At 38.8% G+C, this 21,812-nt stretch overlaps 1 long non-coding RNA gene across 2 annotated transcripts in view; it reads right to left on the bottom strand.

The window, feature by feature from the left end:
- Nucleotides 1–21,812, bottom strand: part of LOC120534229 — a 181,202-nt gene that overhangs the window by 28,913 nt on the left and 130,477 nt on the right. For both annotated transcript variants that reach the window (XR_005634706.1, XR_005634705.1), the window contains one exon: nucleotides 12,169–12,217. This is a non-coding gene — a long non-coding RNA (uncharacterized LOC120534229). The remainder of the gene's footprint in view (nucleotides 1–12,168; nucleotides 12,218–21,812) is intronic.

The following is a 21,812-nucleotide window of genomic DNA, read 5'->3' as shown; positions in this document are numbered from 1 at the left end:
ACACATACATATATATATATACACACATATATATACACATACACACATATATATATATATATATACACATATATATATATATACACATACATATATATATATATATACATACATATATATATATATACATACATATACATATATATACACATACATACATACATACATACATAGACACCCATATATATATACATAGTCATTGCCAGGCGGCGCCCGTGGCTGAAGAACCCTGGAGCCCAGCACTTCCGCCACACGGGGCGTGTCCAAGGAGTGGTGCCGGGAAGTAGCTGGAGCCCATCCGGGTAGGTATAAAAGGGGCCGCCTCTCTGCATTCGAGAGCGGAAGTTGGGTGGAAGAGGACGGAGCTGGAGAGAGGACTGGAGGCGGCCAGAAGAAAGGCACAAAGGACTGTGAGGCCTGGACTTTGGGGGATCGGTTCTGGGACGTGAACTGACTTTATTGTAAATATTGTACAGAATAAACATGTTTGTGGGTGAAACAACGTCCATCTGTCTGTCTGTGTCCGGGTCCCGTTCCAAAGTGGCATAATCAGTAGGATGCTCCGTCTGGTTCAAGACGGGGACCTGCAGAAAATCAGTCCAGAAAATCAGTCTGTGGACGGCCCGGCGCAGCAGCGGACCCCACATACTCGTCGCGGGAGCACCGCATGCACAACCCTGCGGGAGTGGTTCTCCCCCACGGACCACCGCCGGTCCACAGTATGGCCAAGCTTCCCCAGGTCCAGAGGAAGGAGAACAGGCACTACTGGAGTGCAGCGTGCTCCTGCGTGCACGCCGCCGCAAAAGGCGCCCAGGACGGCATGTCGCCTAGTGAGAACATGCCAGGGACGTTTCCCAGGACAGACAGGACCCGAGAGGTAAGTTCCCTGCTTACCAGCAACCGGCCCTGCAGGGCCGCATGTGTTTTGTGTTCAACAGGTAGGGGCTGCCCAGATCCTTGTCGGTGGCAGGCGCATGTCGATCCGTGGCGCCTCGTTGATGCAGCAGCAGCAGCTGGGAGAGCTGCTGAGTGGGAGACGCTGCAACCCAAAGAGCCAGCATGCCGCCGCACCGGGAAGAGCCAAAATGTCCGAGGACCGGAAATCCCACCCACTGACAGGCACGGGATTGGCCGGTGTGTCTTGTGTGCCCGCCAATGACTGTATAGAGGCGGGACCACGGAACGTCAGTCTCGTGCCCGAGAGAGACCCGATTGGGCCAGAGGGAGTGGCCCACAGGAGGCAGGCGACGTGTGCGGCTGACGGACATGTAAGCGCACCGACGTCTGTCTCCCTGTTCTCACCGGTGGCTCTGCGCGACCTGGAGGAGTCCCTTCGGCCCGCAGAGTCACCTTTATTACAGGTGCTACGTGCTCTCTCCATGGAGTTGGAGAAGCTGAGGGGGACGGCGATCGCGTCATCTGAGACGCTGCAGGCTGCGGAGGAACAGCGCAGCGCTGGAGCCTTTGGCCGGAGGAGTACGGCGGGGAAGGTGAGTTGGGTGTGCACGTCCGCTGAAGGGCCTCCTCTGCGGAAACTGAGGGAGAATCCCGGGTGGGTGGAGGAGCCGTCTGTGAGAGCAGTCCCCACACCGAAGAAATTACGAGCATGGAACCCATGGCGGAGGCACCAAACAGGCAAGTCAGGGGCTACCGATAGGGGGGGAGAGCGCTGCAGGTGTAGAGACCGGATGGAAGCCCGGTGTGGGTGTCCAGGCAGCGCTTCTGGCCCTCCTTTTTGTTTATTCACAGGTCTGAAGCTCTGACGAGCCGTTGGACCTGCCCAGTTGGAAACCTGCCAGTCTGGAATGGGCTGCTCCGTGGGAGGACTCTCCAGTGGCGACCGAATGTGCCCCAGCTGGCAGGGACTGTAGAGGCGAGAGCGGTGCAGACCAGAGGGGCGAGGAGACCTCGGAAAGGGTGCCGAAATGGTGCGTCCCAAGGTGCCATGGTGGGCCCTGGGTACGTAGCAGGACCCACTCCGGGGACGTGCTGCCCTCTCGGGATGTATCGCTCCGACAGACGGGTCTTCACTGGCAGTGGGGCACTGTCGCAGGTGGCTGGCGGTGGAGCCCAGCCAGGATGCACAAGGGGACCGGAGGAGGGCTGGTGCCTCCTCCCGACCATGAGGGGGTGACCGCCCTGGTTTTGTTGGTGTCCTCGGGGAGGGGGGGCTTGGAAGCCCACCCTGTAGGGGCCCGTGGCCACTGCCAGGCGGCGCCCCGGTGCCTTAAGAACCCTGAAGCCCAGCACTTCCGCCACACCAGGAAGTGCTGAGGGGAAGAAGAATGGGGACACCCGGCACTTCCGCCACACGGGGGCGTGTCCAAGGAGGAGTGCCGGGAAGCAGCTGGAGCCCATCCGGGTTGGTATAAAAGGGGCCGCCTCCCTGCATTCGAGAGCGGAAATCGGGTGGAGAGAGGACTGGACGCAGCCAGAAGAAAGGCACAAAGGACTGTGAGGTCTGGACTTTGGGGGATCGGTACTGGAGGCACTGGGACGTGCATTGACTTTATTGTAAATATTGTACAGAATAAACGTGTTTGTGGGTGAAACAAAGATGTCCGTCTGTCTGTGTCCGGGTCCCGTTCCACAACATATATACATACATATCTACATATATAAATATACATACACATATATATATATGTTCTGAATATATAACACCAAAATCTGATTATATAAAGTCAGCATCGGAATATATAAAGTCATTCCTGAATATATAAAGTGAAAACTTGAATATATAAAGTAAGCGTCAGAATATATAAAATCATTCCCGAGTATATATAACGTCAAAGCCTGATTATATAAAGTCAGTGTCGGAATATATTAAGTCATTTTTGAATATAAAAAGTCAGCGTTGGAATATATAAAATTTCTGTGCTTGTCATTTCACTCGTACTAGTGAAAGGTAAACTTCGACAGAAGCCACTCAAGAGTCGATGGGGCTTATAAGGTTCATCCAAAAATGCGCCATACAAAAAGAATAAATAAATATAGTGTTCAAAATGCCGGGCACATACATCATTTTGAATGAATTAACTGAACAGTGTTTTTTTATTTTTTTTAATATTTTTCTGAAGATGTTTTTGTTAACTTATTTCATTACGTTGTATTAGGAACTCATTGAGTTTACTAAAAATGTGTCCAAGTCGTTTCAATCAATATCAATATAATGACTTTAAATTTATACAGTATATTCAGGAATGAGGTTATATATTCTGACACTGACTTTATAGAGGCAGGAGGAGGAGTACAGAAAGTTAATCAAAGACTTTGTTAAATGGTGTGACTCAAACCACTTACACCCTTACACCAACAAGACCAAGGAGCTGGTGGTGGATTTTAGGAGGCCTAGGCCCCTCATGGACCCTGTGATCTTAAGAGGTGACTGTGCAGAGGGTGCAGATCTTTAAATATCTGGGAGTGCAGCTGGATGACAAATTGGACTGGACTGCCAATACTGATGCTCTATGTAAGAAAGGTCAGAGCAGACTATACTTTCTGAGAAGGTTGGCATCCTTCAACATCTGCAGTAAGATGCTGCAGATGTTCTACAACGGTTGTGGCAGTGTCCTCTTCTACAGCGGTGGTGTGCTGGGGTGGCAGCATAAAGATGAAAGATGCCTCACGCCTGGACAAACTTGTTAAGAAGGCAGGCTCTATTGTAGGATTAAAGTTGGACAGTTTAACATCTGTGGCAGAGCAACGGGCACTAAGCAAACTCCTGTCAATCATGAATAATCCACTGCATCCACTTAACAGTGTCATCTCCAGACAGAGGAGTAGCTTCAGTGACAGACTTTTGTCACTGTCCTGCTCCACTGACAGACTGAGGAGATCGTTCCTCCCCCACACTATGCGACTCTTCAATTCCACCCGGGGGAGTAAATGCCAACATTAATTTTATTTAAATTTTTTTTATTTTTATTACTATTTAATTTAATATTGTTTCTTTGTAGCAGTATACTGCTGCTGGATTATGTGAATTTCCCCTTGGGATTAATTAAGTATCTATCTATCTATCTATATTCGGTAATGACTTTATATATTCCAATGCTAACTTTATATATTCGGTAATGACTTTATATATTCTAACTCTGACTTTATATATTCTGACGCTGACTTTATATAATCAGGCGTTGACTTTATATAATCAGGCTTTGACTTTATATATTCGCCTCTTGTGTTGCGCCACGGCATGTGGTTCGTTTATTTGACAGTATGTAGATCAGGGTATATATACACACACACACACACACACACACACACATATATATATATATATATATATATATATATATATATATATATATATATATATATATATATATATATATATATATATATATATATATACATATATATATATATATATATACATATATATATATATATATATATATATATATATATATATATATATATATATATATATATATATATATACATATATATATATATATATATATATATATATATATATATATATATATATATATACATATATATATATATATATATATATATATATATATATATATATATATATATATATATATATATATATATATATATATATATATATATATATATATATATATATATATATACATATATATATATATATATATATATATATATATATATATATATATATATATATATATATATATATATATATATATATATATATATATATATATATATCTACACACATATACACAGGGTGGGCAGTTTATATGGATACACCTTAATAAAATGGGAATGGTTGGTGATATTAACTTCCTGTTTGTGGCACATTAGTATATGTGAGGGAAACTTTTCAAGATGAGTGGTGACCATGGTGGCCATTTGAAGTTGGCCATTTTGGATCCAACTTTTGTTTTTCAATAGGAAGAGGGTCATGTGACACATCAAACTTATTGGGAATTTCACAAGAAAAACAATGGTGTGCTTGGTTTTAACGTAACTTTATTCTTTCATGAGTTATTTACAAGTTTCTGACCACTTATAAAATGTGTTCAATGTGCTGCCCATTGTGTTGGATTGTCAATGCAACCCTCTTCTCCCACTCTTCACACACTGATAGCAACACCACAGGAGAAATGCTAGCACAGGCTTCCAGTATCCGTAGTTTCAGGTGCTGCACATCTCGTATCTTCACAGCATAGACAATTGCCTTCAGATGACCCCAAAGATAAAAGTCTAAGGGGTCAGATGGGAGACCTTGGGGCCATTCAACTGGCCCACGACGACCAATCCACTTTCCAGGAAACTGTTCATCTAGGAATGCTGGACCTGACACCCATAATGTGGTGGTGCACCATCTTGCTGGAAAAACTCAGGGAACGTGCCAGCTTCAGTGCATAAAGAGGGAAACACATCATCATGTAGCAATTTCGCATATCCAGTGGCCTTGAGGTTTCCATTGATGGAAGAATGGCCCCACTATCTTTGTACCCCATATACCACACCATACCATCAATTTTTTTGTTCCAACAGTCTTGGAGGGATCTATCCAATGTGGGTTAGTGTCAGACCAATAGCGGTGGTTTTGTTTGTTAACTTCACCATTCACATAAAAGTTTGCCTCATCACTGAACAAAATCTTCTGCATAAACTGAGGGTCCTGTTCCAATTTTGTTTTGCCCATTCTGCAAATTCAGTGCGCCGATCTGGGTCATCCTCGTTGAGATGCTGCAGTAGCTGGAGTTTGTAAGGGTGCTATTTGTGAGTAGCTAATATCCGCCAAAGGGATGTTCGACTAATGCCACTCTCCAGCGAGTGCTACGCTGTGGGCTCTTGCTGAATGAAGCTAGGATAGCCACTGATGTTTCTTCATTAGTGACAGTTTTCATGCGTCCACATTTTGGCAAATCCAACACTGAACCAGTTTCACGAAACTTAGCAAGCAGTTTGCTAACTGTAGCATGGGAGATGGGTGGTCTCGTAGGGTGTCTTGCATTGAAATTTGCTGCAATGACCTGGTTACTGCGTTCACCAGACATCAACACAATTTCTATCCGCTCCTCACATGTTAACCTCTGCGACATGTAAATGGCTATAAACAAAGAGAAACTTGTAAATAACTCATGAAAGAATAAAGTTACGTTAAAACCAAGCACACCATTGTTTTTCTTGTGAAATTCCCAATAAGTTTGATGTGTCACATGACCCTCTTCCTATTGAAAAAAACAAAAGTTGGATCCAAAATGGCCACCATGGTCACCACCCATCTTGAAAAGTTTCCCCCCTCACATATACTAATGTGCCACAAACAGGAAGTTAATATCACCAACCATTCCCATTTTATTAAGGTGTATCCATATAAATGGCCCACCCTGTATATATAGCAAAATACCCGCGCTTCGCAGCGGAGATGTAGTGTGTTAAAGAAGTTATGAAAAAGAAAAGGGAACATTTTAAAAATAATGTAACATGATTGTCAATGTAATTGTTTTGTCACTGTTATGAGTGTTGTTGTCATCAATGATTTGATTATCATTATTTCTTTCAATCAGGTTCGTATTTGGAGGACCTGTTGTGTTCAAGTTACATTCCGTGTTTGTCAACCGTTGTAAAGATAACAGGTTTCATTCATTGATTCGTTTCTTACTGCATCAATAAACAGCCCGTCTTCCTCCTTATCTGAGACATGACACACTGCATGCACAGGTTTTTTTTTACACTGTCTTCCTTTAGCTGGACATTGACTTTTTCCACTGTGTTCTTTGTTTCCGCAATAGCTGCACTTATGAATATGTTTGTATGCGTCACTCGGTTCATATTTATTTGCTGCCTTCTCAATTGTGTAATGCGGTTTTTGTTCATCACTCTTTGGAGCTCTTGCTTTTTGTCTGCGTACTGCTTTCACAGTCAGTTCACGTGAGCCGCTCGGTGTACATGCATAGAAGGTTCTCAGCTGTGCTTGTGCCATCTCATGCGATGTCCATGGCTTTATTTAATGTTAGCTAAGACCCGGCACTTAAAAGTTTCTCTTGCAGTTTCGCCGAGTTTGTGCCAGACACCACCCTGACCATCCCATCTTCGTCTGCAGAAGCGCAGCCCTTCACCCGTGAATATGTAGCGGCAGTGTTTCTATTGGACTGCCGCTGACGGACGGCCTTATATGGGCAGGCACTCAATTACGTGGGAGACATGACAATGAGGGACGTAACTCCGCCTAACACGGCGAGCGAGCTGCAGGCTATGGCCGGTATATATGTACATAAGTAGGTTCCAGTTATGACCGTTAAGTGTAGAATTTCGAAATGAAACCTGCCTAACTTTTGTAAGTAAGCTGTAAGGAATGAGCCTGCCAAATTTCAGCCTTCTACCTACACGGGAAGTTGGAGAATGAGTGAGTCAGTCAGTCAGTCAGGGCTTTGCCTTTTATTAGTATAGATAAAAAATTAAAGTCTTTGAGGGATTGACTTTTTGAATTGAACACAGGACTCTTGACCAACGAATGAGGGGAACAATTTTGTGTGTTTCAGCAGAGTCTCACTTACACAGACAATAATATCAGATGCCTTTATTAAGTAGGCTTTTTTATACAAATTGAGACACAAGGGATCTTTATGTACTTTACAAATTAAATACCTGAATGTATTGTAATGGTCTTTTTAAGTATTTCCTCTATCATTTATTACTACTGAGGATATAAGCTAATCAATTAAAAAATTGGAATAGGTGCAATCTAGAAGAAATGAGTTTCCTGATATTTCAATTGCTAGTGCTATCTTACATAAAATCAGCACCTCCCATCGAAATTTCCCCATCACATATATTATAAAGGATTAATGGCTTTGTTTATATCTGAAAAACTTACAAAGAGCAAGTGTAACTGTCTGCATTTAAGGAAGTGCAGCTGGCAGATAATTGAAGGTAATGGAAGCTAAATGTAAACAAGGGTTTAAAACATCAGATGTGATATGTAAAATTCAAGCAGCAGCAAGTCAGTGCATACATACATATTTTATACTGTATATACATTTTTAAAATTCTCATACCTTAAAAAAGCTGTCAATTTCTTGATAATGTCAATTGGCACAATGGCACTTTGAGGTTGGTTAACTCAGCCTATCTATTTTTATATATACATTAGCATTGAAAAGCTTGGAATCAACCAGAAATGTTCTTGTTTTTGATGGAAAGTGATATATTTTTTAATCATGATACAATTAAACTGATTTAAAATACAGACAATACATTACTAGTGTTGCTAATGGCTATGATTTTTAATTTATTAATTGTATTTGACTGCAAAGCCTCATTTTCAGCAACCATTACTTCAGTCCTAATCAACACAAATAAGTTATCTTTAATTAGTCAACAACACAAATAAGTTATCTTTAATTAGTCAAGTTCAAATGCTAATTACATAGTATAGAATTCTTTGTAATTCCATTAACACCACTGAAACATATTATTTTGTTCAATAAAACAAGTAAATTGTCTTTCCTTGGGTTGCAAGGTACTGGCATTCCTTAACACTAGAATTACCAGAACCTATGAAAAAAACTCGTAGATCCATCCCACCTTAAATCACTTCTTATATCCGTTCACACCAGAAATTAATTTCTCCCCAACGGGGAATCGAACTCAGGTCTTTGAGGCACGGCAAGCCTACTACCTTCTGAGTCAGCAAAGCTTACCGCTAAGCCACGAAAGCCTGTTGTATCGTTCTTGAATCTTTTGTGAAAGTGTTTATTTGATGTTTGGACTTAATGCTTCACACATTCTATAGTTTATGCCTACATTTTGTAACATTTATTACTAAAATATGAAAAAGTTTCTATTTTAACAATGTGTTTACACAGATTACTGTAGAAACAGAACACACATGAAATGCGGGTGTTCCAAATAACAATCTATTATTTCCACTCTAAAACTCCACTTCACTCCCAGATAATCAATCAAGGCATGAGCTGGGAGAATTCGTGCACATTCTAAGTCGGTGGGGGGATGGAATAGCCGGCTGCTTGTAGCTTGTCTTTATGGGCACATTTACAGGACAAAGGACGCTGGCGGAGAGGTGTGATGGGATTTAAGGTGGGCCGGATCTACAAGCTTTTTCGTAGGTTCTGGTAATTCTAGTGTTAAGATCAGTTCTGAGCTTTGAAATGGACAAAATGAAACTGCTTTCTTAAGAAATGTCAGTCTATTTTTTCCTTGCAGAATGAAGGTTACTCTACTCCACGTGACAGATTTCCAAGAAGATAATGATTGTATACAACTGTGTCTAGTACTATCCTTGGAGATAGTAAGGGAAAACTGGATCTAATCAGGACAGAAGACTAAGGGGAAGGCCCTGAGCAGAACTCCATAAGATGGCAAGTACATCAGAGTCTGTATTTTGAGAAACCGGTCATCAGTCAACTTCTTCCTTAAATATACACCAAATACCAATGTCACCAGCAACAGTGAAAAGACAACCCCGGGATGCTGAACATAACACCATCTTATAATAATCAGCTGTGCATTGCCTATTTTCTTTTTATTTTTATTTGTTGGTTTCAGATATGGGTTCTTCATTGAAACTCTGCCTCTAAGGCCAGCATCCCAGAATCGTTTTTTGATTGTTGCAGATGACACATGAATTAGATTAAGTTTATTTTCATTTACAAAAACTCTTAATGCTGCTTTTCTAGCAACTCAATTTTAAAATCAATTTAATCGGCAAGTCACTTTGTCAGGTGTGTGACACTTACTATTATGAGATTTTTGTTAACATCAGTGTATGGAAAAAAATGTAATTACATGTGTCTGTCATTAGCTCATTAAATATCATTCAACAGATTTGACTCATAATTCAAATAGGAGTTGAGCCACATAAATAAAGTGCAATACATAGTAGAACTGGACTGAAATGCTTAGAATTTTAAAACAACACATACAAATAAAAAAAAACACATATTGGCATCATATTGTGACCCCAGGACAGGGGTCCGCAATCACGGTCCTGGAGGGCTGCAGTGGCTGCAGATTTTTAAATTAAATTTCCAGCATAATGACACACACCACACTGAACACACCCTCAAATCAAACCAGAAATGTATGCAACATCAAATCATTTCTCCTGCTATTTTTTAAGTTACCAGGTTAAATGGGTCTTAAAACTAAAAAGAATTAAAGCAACAATTCACCTAACCTATCTGAAGATTAATTGAAGAGAAAATTAACTCCTTAACTGTGGCAAAACAACCTTATGCATACAATGAATAAAAATGTACTCTGCATTTATGTTACACTTAAGAAGATTATAAGAATTCAATATTTCACTGACACTATAAGTTCTCTTCAAAGCATCACAAGAGTACTTTTCATTTTAATATTGTTAAAAACAGATACACTACAATTAGCCATAGATTCTCCATAACCAATAACCAACAATAGGATAAAAATGCAATTGTTACAAAACATGATTTGGGATAAGGTTTCTATGAAAGCTATGAAAGGTGCTTTAGCCACCAAAAGCTCATTTGGGCTTCGGTTCTAACTGCACAATACTGTAAAATGCTATTAAAAACATGTCTTTTATATGCTCTACTAATTCACGTGCTTACATTCTACTATCACTATCATTTATATGACTTATTGTTATAGAAATATTTAATAAACAAAAATGTAACATTTGTCATTGATGAAATAAACAAAAATTAAAAAAACTTCCAAAACAGGTAACTTAGCCCTGATCACACAGCAAAGTTACTCAATGCCTACATTTTGTAAATTGTTTAACTTGTCTAAAGTACTAATAAAATGGACTGCTTACACTGCAACAGACAGTGCATCACAAACATCAGGTTAATACAAAGATTATATATAGCAGAAATAAAGATACTTGTCTCCAGTGTATAATTAATATTTTGCAATAAAAAAAATTGCAGTGTTTCTTGTTTTCCGCTACAGTAAATATGAATTTTTCTTTAATATACTGAGACACTTAAATTCAAAATATTTAAAAGATAGATCTTCTTACATGTAGAATTGACACCTCTGAACTGGCAAGGTATATATATATATATATATATATATATACATATATATACAAGACACGGTATGTCGAAAGAGTTTGCTCTGAAATGGTAACATCAGAAAGTACCAGTTCAACCATGACAAACCTCTAAATTAAAGTGGTTCTGCAAGGTGGAGTGGAACTAAACTGCAAAGCACTGTAAGAGTTTGATCAGTAGTAATAGCAAACTTCTAGATACACTTATTGTTGGTAATACTGGAATACCCACTTAATAAATTCAAGAAGCAATTAGTTTTTCACTTAAGACAGTAGGGCGGCAAGGTGGCGCAGTGGTAGCGCTGCTGCCTCGCAGTTAGGAGACCCGGGTTCGCTTCCCGTCCTCCCTGCGTGGAGTTTGCATGTTCTCCCGTGTCTGCGTGGGTTTCCTCCGGGCGCTCCGGTTTCCTCCCACAATCCAAAGACATGCAGGTTAGGTGGGTTGGCGATTCTACATTGGCCCTAGTGTGTGCTTGGTGTGTGTCCTGCGGTGGGTTGGCACCCTGCCCAGGATTGGTTCCTGCCGTGTGCCCTGTGTTGGCTGGGATTGGCTCCAGCAGACCCCGTGACCCTGTATTCGGATTCAGCGGGTTAGAAAATGGATGGATGGACTTAAGACAGTAAGTCTTGCACAAACTTCTTAAATATTAAAACTAAGAAATATCAGTCATTGAATGAAAATCAATTAACATTCACTAAAAGAACAAAAATGTGCAATCATGCAGTAAAATCAAAAAATGTTTTTCAAGGTAACGTATATAGACAGTTTCCACTGAAATACTGATTTCATCATTCAAACGTTGTGTATAACTGACGGGAAATTGAAAATTTTCATAGAAAAATGTAACTAGAATGATCACCTAGGCAGGCAGATAAGGGTTCCGCAAAAACATATTTAGGGAACATTTTAAGACAAAGCAAATCAAACTAGCATTTCTACGTACATTGATTAAGTCACTAACAGTAACAAAACAAAATAAAGAGACCTAGGTGTTTTTTTCATTATACAGGATAAATGCCATTGGCTAAATATGACATGCTCAGATTATTCTCTTCCGTTCAAGTCTTTAAACATCTTCTCTGTCTCAGAGGAAATGCCTTTGCAGGCTAATGCACCATGTCCTCAGACAGAGCAAATGCCACTCACTTACCTGTGCCACATCAAAGCTGTCAACTTGAGACTTGCCGATTGTTTCTGACCTGAGGAGACAAAAACAAAATATCTAATCAAGACATAGCAAAAAGATGCTTGAAATGGCTTTCGGGAAGAAGCTTTAGTAGCCAGGGAATATCTGTATGTTGCAATTAAAACTGATGGCAATCATTTCCAAGCGAAGTTTTAGATTATAATACATGAATATCTCTTCATCTTACATTAATTAAGAGATTTGCATAAAAATTAACATCTTCTCAGAATGTTCTGATACTGTATACAGGTTGAGTATCCCTCATTTGAAATTCCAAAATCTGAAACTTTGAGCATCACATCACAAGTGGCAAATTACACACTAAGATTCCCTTTTACAAAACTGTGCTTGGATTTAAATGTGAAAATATGCGTACCCGAAAAATCACAAAAATGCATAAGTCATAAAAAAAAAAAATCTATAAAACCTGACGTGTGCACATTTCTGTGCAATTTACTTTTATAAGTCTCAATGATCTAGTAAATGTATCCCCAGTGAAGCGTAGGCACACAATGATGATGTCGGAGTTGAGGTATCCTACGAAAAATTGAACATGTGAGCCATGGTCTGAATTGTATTGTTTGGTCTGAAAGACTGTGGACCACCATGAAACATCGGAAGCTACAAAAGGCATGACACATAGTCGACAAGCTTTGGCCCCCGAGAAGTGGCGTAAGACCTGCATGGAAGTAAAAAATAAATAAATAAATAAAAAAGCCTTGCAGTACTGTTAAAAATGCTGTGCTGGCATGGAGCTTAGAGGAAACAAACTGTAATGCGTCTGCTCTGCATTTTGGGGATTAAAAGACAATCGATGCTTATGGTTAATAAAAGCAGCTTCATTCTCGCTAGGTGCTCTTACAGGTAATAGAAGTTCAGTAAATTGCTCTGATTATGTCAGGGAAAATGGACACTAGCTTTTTATGTTTCATGTTTGTACGTCCACACAATTTAAAAACTGCAAGTAGTGCTTTGGTCAGTTGGTTAATGGCTTCTAGCACAGAGGGCATGATGGAGTAAAGGTTGACTGAGAAATTATTGACCTGTAAGCCAGTTCTTTAAGAATTGACAACAGGGAGCCAAAATAAACTGATTAAAAAACAAAGGTCTTCAGTGCAAACAGGCAGCAATGGGCCTATTAACACTGGAATTACCAAAGCCTACGAAAAAACTCGTAGATCCGGCCCACCTTAAATCCCATCGCATCTCTCTGTCAGCATCTTTTGTCCTGTACACGTGCCGATAAAGACAAGCAGCAAGAAGCCTCCTATTAAATTCCCTATTGCTATACACAATCATCAAATTCAAATGTTAACAGTTCACACACACGCAAGGAACGTCCTTCCTACATTTACGACATGTGTACCTGTTGCAATGTATACACTTCTCTCTATGCTTTGGTTCCTATTACACACCTGAAAGAAAGAGACAATATGCGCAACATTTTGAAGAAATCATTTTATGATCTGAATAGTACCAATCAGAAAACATCATCGCACTAATGCAATATTATTTGAAAACGAACAGCGTCAGATCGGGTGTGAATTTATGCTGGCGCTGTTACATTAAGTCAGATAAGGAGGGGTGGGGTTGGATGAGTACAGCGTGATCATGATTGAGAGAATAAAACTGAAAAAAGCTAACTTTTACAAGTACAATAAATTTATACCCAACGTCCCAAATATTTGTCTCTTTTTCTCCGTGCTACGTTGACATGACATCGTGCACCAGAAGGCATGAGCTTATTCAGTGCATGCAGGAACACGCAGGTGGCCAGTTGCTGTGTGCAATAACATGCTTGACCTAGTGGCAATCAACGCACATCTACTGTGCAAGGCATGCACAGGGGCCACTGAGAAAAGGAGAGTGTTCATGGCTCACCCTGCAGAGGAACTTCGTCATAGCATCTTACTAGAAAAGGCGATGGAAAAAGAAAAGGAGGATACAACATCAACAAGCTTCTGTTCCAAGACAGCCGCTTTCCCCAAGAAAGTAAACTGAGTCAGTGTCAGGTGCCCTTTCAATGCAATAGGAACCAAAGCATAAAGAGAAGTGTGCGCATTGCAACAGGTACACATGTCGTAAATGTAGGAAGAACGGTCTTTGCAAATGTGTGTGAACTGTAAACACTTGAATTTCTAGACTGCATAGAGCACTGAACTGATCTCTCTATACTATTATTTTCTCTGCATGTCCTGGAGTACAAAAGAAACAGCACAATACAGCAAAGTGGTGACTGGCAAGAGTGGGGGAAAAAAAAAAAAAACACATGGTCACCGATTACAAGTACAAGATGTTATGCGACTGAATATGAATAATGTTGCATCTGTGCCACAATGTTTTTTGAAACGTACTATACAGGTCATAAAATGAATAATTCCAAATATTATATATACTTGTGTCTATTTTTTTTTTTTTTTGACATCATAGATCATAAGGTGCATACTAATTCAGCGTGAGCAGGAACACTCAATAAAACTGAAAAAAAAAAAAAAAAAATCAACTGACAGTGAGATATGAAGAAGGCAGATTCACCAGCGTTTGGACATCAGCTTTTATCCCTTCAGATCAAAGAATGTCCAGTCCCTTTGCCTCAAAACACCACTCATATCTACAGTTATTCCCAGTTTCAAATAAAAACTAACAGCGTCAGATCCCTAGGGTGGTAGTATGTATCGTGATCGTCACGGAGAGAAGTAAAAAAAAACGGTAACTTTTTTGGAAGTACTATAAAGGTACAGCGTCTGTTACAGACGCAAATCAAATGGATGTTTGTACTATATAATATTAACAATAAGAGCAGCGCACTACCGAAAATGGTAAATACAGGAGGCAGTCAGGATTGAACAGGGGACTCTTGCTTACAAGTTAGCAAATCTTACCGCTACGCTACGAAAGGTGTTGTCTTATCCTTGAACCTTTTGTGAAAGTGTTTATTTGATCTTTGGACTTCAGACTTCATACATTATACAGTATACTGTAGTTTAGGCCAACATTTTGTCATTTACTACTAAAATATGAAAAATGTTTCTGTTTTAACAATGTGTTTGCACAGATCATTGCAGAAACGGAACACATAAAATGCATGTGTTTCAAGTAACAATCTATTATTTCCACTCTAAAACTCCAGCACTTCACTGCCAGATAATCAAGGCATGAGCTGGGAGAATTTTGTACACGTTCTTCGATGGTGGGGGGATAGAATAGCAGGCTTCTTGCTGCTTGTCTTTTTCGGCACATTTACAAAACGCTGACAGAGAGGTGTGATGGGATTTAAGGTGGGCTGGATCTACAAGTTTTTTCATAGGCTCTGGTAATTCCAGTGTTAAAAGGGAGCTAAAGCACATATTATGATGTAGTAAGTCTGTTATGGCTACCATGCAAGCAGCAAGGATAAAAAGAACACAACGGCTCAAACTGGCTATAGAAATAAGGGCCACCAGCAGCAGCTATGGGCAGGATAAGGGAAAGCAATGAGCATTATAGCATAGTTTGAAGAGAAGGAGTCTTGGTTTTAGTTTACCATGTATACTGCCTCTTCCGATGAACCAAGACAATGCAGCTTGGTGAACAAATTCCCCACAGCCAGAACAGAAGGGAAGGCTGTACATAATTCAGTTTGCTATTTCTTCTAAACCAGTTCTGTCCCGAATAATCCTTGGCTCCTTTTTAATGAAACTCCCACTATAATCAACTTTTTCTTTCTTTTTTTTAAATCTACATTCCCTGGCTTATGTCTTCCTTTTCTTTACAATAGCAACATCTCGGTTATATGAATTATTATATGAATGAGTCTCCATTTAGCTGGTTTGGCTGCATTTTCATACTTCATCAAGGGCGCTACCATGTTACTTCATTATATATAAGTAAATATTCCAAAATCCAAAATAGTTCTAGTCCCAGACATTATGGATTAGAGATACTCAACCTGTAATAATAAATCACAAATACAAATAAAAATGTACTTGATATACAAGAAGGCCACAGGAATAAGGCATAAAACAATAATTCAAAGATCCAAAGCAGACATGACATTACCTAACTTTCATCTCTACTACTGCATTGGAAATATACATATTCTCAGATGACAGAGGGAAGAAGAAAATAAAGAAATTGTACTGGCTTGGTATGGAATTTTTAGTTAATATACAGTAGACCCCCACAAAGTCGCAGTTCAGGGTTTGCGAACTCAGTCATTCGCAGATTTTTTCTTAGAACCTAACTATTACTTGTTAGTGGAAAGCGCAAATATCCTCTGCAATTTTTTATGGCTTTTTCATGACAATACTGAGCTGTAGAGAGAAAGGAAGCAACCGCTGAGGGAAATGCGGTTTGGGATGGTGAAAGTAGCCAATCCGAGAGCGTTATTCATTTCTCCTTGCTGCTGATTGACTGCTGCCATGGGACGCATCTCCAGGTGAGTGGGTTTACCACCGCAGTTTGGGATGGTGAAAGTAGCCAATCCGAGAGCGTCATTCATTTCTCCTTGCTGATGATTGACTGCTGCTTTGTGACGTGTCTCCAGGTGAGTGTCCTCGTGTTTTCCATTTTGTTATTGTTTTATTATTCTTAAATGTACATGATGTCGTCGAATTGCCTTGCACCTTCTAAGGCTTCTGGAACTGAGCCTAGGCACCAGAAGAAGTTTAAAACACTCCAGGAGAAGGCTGAACTACTGGATTTGCTCCGGGAGTAGCGCGCCACTATGGCATTAATGAAATCACCGTATGCTACATAAAGAAGAAGGATGCAGCGATCTGGAGTACCGTATCTATAAGTTTCTGTGATAGCGCCAAAAAGGTAATGACCGTAAGGAACAAAAATATCGTCAGAATGGAATCTGCCTTGGCACTATGGATCACCAACTGCAGAAAGAACCACCCCTTGGATGGTAACATCATCCGTGAGAAAGCACGGAAATTGTACCAGCAGTTCGCTACAGGAGCAAATGTAGCAACTTCCTATCACAACGTTCCTGAAACTTATAAAGAAAAGCCAGCACAAAACCACAACAGAAGATTTTCCGTACAAAGATACAACTCCTCCTGAAGCGCCTGAAGAAGAGAAGCCACCCAAGGAGTTTTAAATTCTGTGCACACTACTGCACATCTACTTCATCATCATCATCAATATCATTCATGATTGGTGAGTACCTGTACATTTTACTTAAATGAAATTATTGTGTATTTACTCTACTTATAACAAAGAAAACTACAGCGCATACCAAAGAAAACGCACTTGCATGAATTACAGCACATATTGCCGTAACATCTGTATTTTACATTCTAGCACTGCGGGAGACATAACAGTACAGTACTGTACAGTATACGGGTTTACCTTCTGTTTTAAGGTAATGTATTAAGGTGATTTTTTTAGGTAATGTATTAATGCATTAAACTGAGTTGGCAACAAAATTGAAGTGCTTTGGGAGCATACTGTATTTAGGGTTCAAACTATAAAAATAGGCATTTAAAAAGCATTTGTTAACCACATCCAAAAGTCTCGGTTTTTCACAATTCACGGGTGCTCTAGGAACGTAACCCCCATGAAAACTGGGGGTGTACTGTATAACCTTTTACAACTTAATACAAGTATATATTTAAATGATGTTGTAATAATAAATTATTAAAACATAAGGAAAAGGGATGAAGATAACTAAAGGTTTAACTAAATGTGGCTTAAAGCTTGAACATGTGAGGTTTGCCTCATCTCAGAGAAACTACAAGCTTGATTTTCCAAGGACAGAATGAGGTAAATGAGTAACAAACGCCCTTCTACAAACCAAGGATAAACTAATGGGAAGATCAACACATTCCTCAAATCACCCCTATTAGCAAGGCAATATTCAGGTAAATGAGAGAGTCGAAAGGAGTCAGAAAATACTAGTGGCACTAGATGTCTGGATGAAATAATAACGCTATATACATATTAAGAGTCAGATGATATGACATGACATATTAGATAAGGTTATGGTAGTAGGAAAGCAAATTAATTGTATTGTTGAATGTTCACTCCATGAACCAAGACATTTGTGCATATCTACGTGCAACTAAAAAAATTATTCTGCATTCTCATCTGGTCGTGAATAACTTCTTTGAAAATAGTGTAAAGCTTTTACCACAACATTAGCCATTGAAAATAAATTCTTTTCCATCTCCTCTTGATATGCTTTGCTTTGTGAACCTACTACTGCTGCTGCCACTACAATTACCCATTATCAATTAAGCAGTAATCCTGTCATTCAAAACTTGCTCAGAATATGGTACAATTGCAGAAGACATTTCATATTATTTACCCTATACAACTCCAGGGAACTCACAAACAGATAAAGAGACTTGAGTTAGGAAACTTCCCCCCCCCAAGTGGAGCTGTGGTGGTGGGGGGATGGGACAACAGGCTGCTGCTTGTGCTGATCAACACGTTTACAAACAAAAGATGCTGATGGAGAGATGCGAATGAATTTAAGGTGGGCCGGGATTAAGACTTTTTTTGTAGGCTTCAGGGATTCTAGCGTTAAAGGGGATGAATCTTAAAAGAACAATTATTTCGTATTTTATATTTGTAATGAATTTTGACATCATTGCAGGGATTTATTTTCACATTGACATTAGTGTATTTTTCTGTTAATCAGTGTCAAAAAAGACAAGATAAACTCATTGTGATTCAACACTGTAGAACAAGAATATTTCAAAATGTCTAAGGGGGGAATACTTTTTACAGGCACTGAAACTATAATGATTTGCAGCTGACACTTTCATACTAAAAGGTATGAGAATTAATATCTACACTTGCAGCATTACCTTATAATTATGCCTTTATATACAAGAAGTTCAAAGAAAGCTAGCTGCTCATTATAACTGACATAAAGCCACATATGCACTCCATACTGAAACCAATCAAAAGTGAAAACTTCCAAGGAGTGACTATTTTTATAGGCCCTGTATATATACCAATCATAGCCTTCCTCATCACCACCAAAGAAAAAAAAAAACTTTTATTTAGGTGTTATTAAAATGCCCTTCAGTATGTCTTAAAGAATAAAATGCATTTAGAGGACAACGAATAAGCAAGAGTGAAACAAGACAAGGAAGGACAGAAAAATGTGTTTCTCGGTTGGTATTGTTAAAGACATTCCTTTACTCAGCCCTACTTCTAAGATGCAAGTTTCTAAAAGAAAAGCAGGTATCACAAAAACTGCTTCTTTTATGAACTTTCCTCCCACACTTTTTCAATGTATAATCATTTATAAAGTACACTTTTGGTCTCTTCTTAAGATCAGCAATCACCCTGGGAAGCCTCTGTTGTGGGATTTTTTTTTTTTTTAAACAAGCTATTGACTTTATTCACCTTAATTTCCTGCATGCTGCTTTGATTATACATTAGATTCATCATGCTTATGATATAAAAAGTAAAGGAGCACTAGAAATCCTGCCAAGCTTCTCTCTCTGCCCCTGCCACTATGACTCCACCCTGAATTACAGAACTGGCAGATCATTTGTAAATATCAAGTATACAAAACTGGAAAACACATTTAAGTGAACATTGACTGTAATTATTGTGCTTCTTGGATTTGACTTCTAGCATAAGACACATCAGAGCACACCCTGACCACTAAAAAAGTAAAAAAAAAGCTGCACAAAATCAAGGGAATTGCACTAATAATTGAGTTAAAATTATTATTTTTTTTATATAAATTATTTACTACAAGTACATAGAAGGCCAACTTCCAACAGTAGATCCTGCTCTAGGTATTGTAAATAGCTGAAAAGAATGAAAGATGGATTGACAGCCCACAGTGGGGAGATAGTGTGTGCCTATAATCACTAAACTACTCCTTTCTATTCAATTAATTAATTATGTTTTAACAGACTCCAGAGCTATAACTACAAAACTCAGAAATTACAAGCAAGAACAGAACATTCTGCTAAGCAAAAGTATCTAAGAGAGCCTTATTCTGTCATTTTTGTTCTTAATAAACCACTTTTAAGATTAGTTTACATGCAACTACAAAAAAATAAACAATGCTGAAATATCAACAGAAAAAACACCATACAATCCAAATATATCCAGAAAGTGTTTAGTCAAATAACACTGAAATTATACACAAATAATTAAGTTTGCAAAGTGATTTTCATGAAAAATGCCATTCAAAAGCACTCTACAACACAACACAGTTTATAGAGTATCAAATGTTACTATGCTCAGTTACTTAAGCTTTACCAATCCTTCATACAGAAAAGCACACTCAAAATTGAACGTAGCTTCTGACAGTTAAGTGTATTCCTTTGCCAAATGCTTCCTCATCTGTCTAAATTATTGTTTGTCAGATCCAAGTGCATATATTTGTAAACTCTGAGTATACACAATACTCTATAACTTACACTACATGTTGATATAAAATGCCTGGTAAAACCTCATTGTCGCATAAACCACATGGGGTTATCAGATAAACTTATTGTTTACTGTGCAAGATGCCTTTGTGGTTGTACTTACGGTATAAGTAACTATATAAAATAAAGAATGTTAAATGCTTAACAAATGACTTTGAGCCAGAGAACTACAAAACACATCATATTAAATGGGTACTGCAGAAGGCACTATGTAAAATACAGGTAAAGACCAATGCTTCAATAATTTAAGACAAAAAAGTACAAGAAACAAAAATGACATCAAGGAACAAAATGAGTGTTGTGCATTGGAGACTAAGTTTTACTTATACAGTATGTTGCTGTGGTTTACTGAAAAGCAAATTCTAGGCATCAGACAGATTGTTTTATTTATATCTTCAACTTTGGATGTTAGCCTTGTTGATTAAACAAAACAACAATAATGGCAGTTACCATACACAGCCATCTTATTTCTGTCAGAGTCTAGCTATCTTACATTCAATACTAACATGGGTTGGCTGTGGTCATGGTGGCTCTGCACTGCTGCTATACTTTAACTAAGGTCTTTACAAAATTAGTAGTTCATAAGAGAAAAAACTCTCAATTAAATAGGCAGTCAATTGCTATTTAATGAGAGAATTCTAAAATTCTACCACCATTAATATCAATAGATATACATTGCCATGGTAACTTCCAAACATGAAAACTATGAAGATATTAAAATGTTGACATTAAGGTTATCCACTTAATGTCAAATGTGAAAAAGAGATACTGAAACTTGGGAAACCAAGAAAGATCACAAAAATCTGACAGCAGCCTTGTCAGACAATACAGCTTAGGCATACAACAATGAAGGTATGCCATACCACATATGCAAGCAAGAAATAAACCATGACAGCAAACCAACAAAACACAAAGAAAAAACATACTGTATAAAAAATAATTAGTGAGGAAAAATGGACTGAGGCAGATGCAAAACAATCACAGCATTATAAAAGGAATTACATTCAGTCATTTCTAAACCTAGACAATATAGTGTCAGCCAGTAATCAAAAGTAATCTAAATCTTTATAAAAGATTGTGGAATTATAATGAATATGGCAAGTTGATTTATTTAGGCAAATATTAATATCTGTAGGGCAGAATCAACATTTTTTTCTGTTGACTGCAACAAATCTTAACATGTTACTCTTTGATAATGAACAGCTCCTTAAAAGGTGA

This window comes from Polypterus senegalus, chromosome 1 (genome assembly GCF_016835505.1).
Source record: "Polypterus senegalus isolate Bchr_013 chromosome 1, ASM1683550v1, whole genome shotgun sequence".
Lineage (NCBI taxonomy): Eukaryota > Metazoa > Chordata > Cladistia > Polypteriformes > Polypteridae > Polypterus > Polypterus senegalus.
The sequence above is the reverse complement of the archived record's forward strand: the minus strand, read 5'-3'. Positions and strand labels throughout refer to the sequence as shown.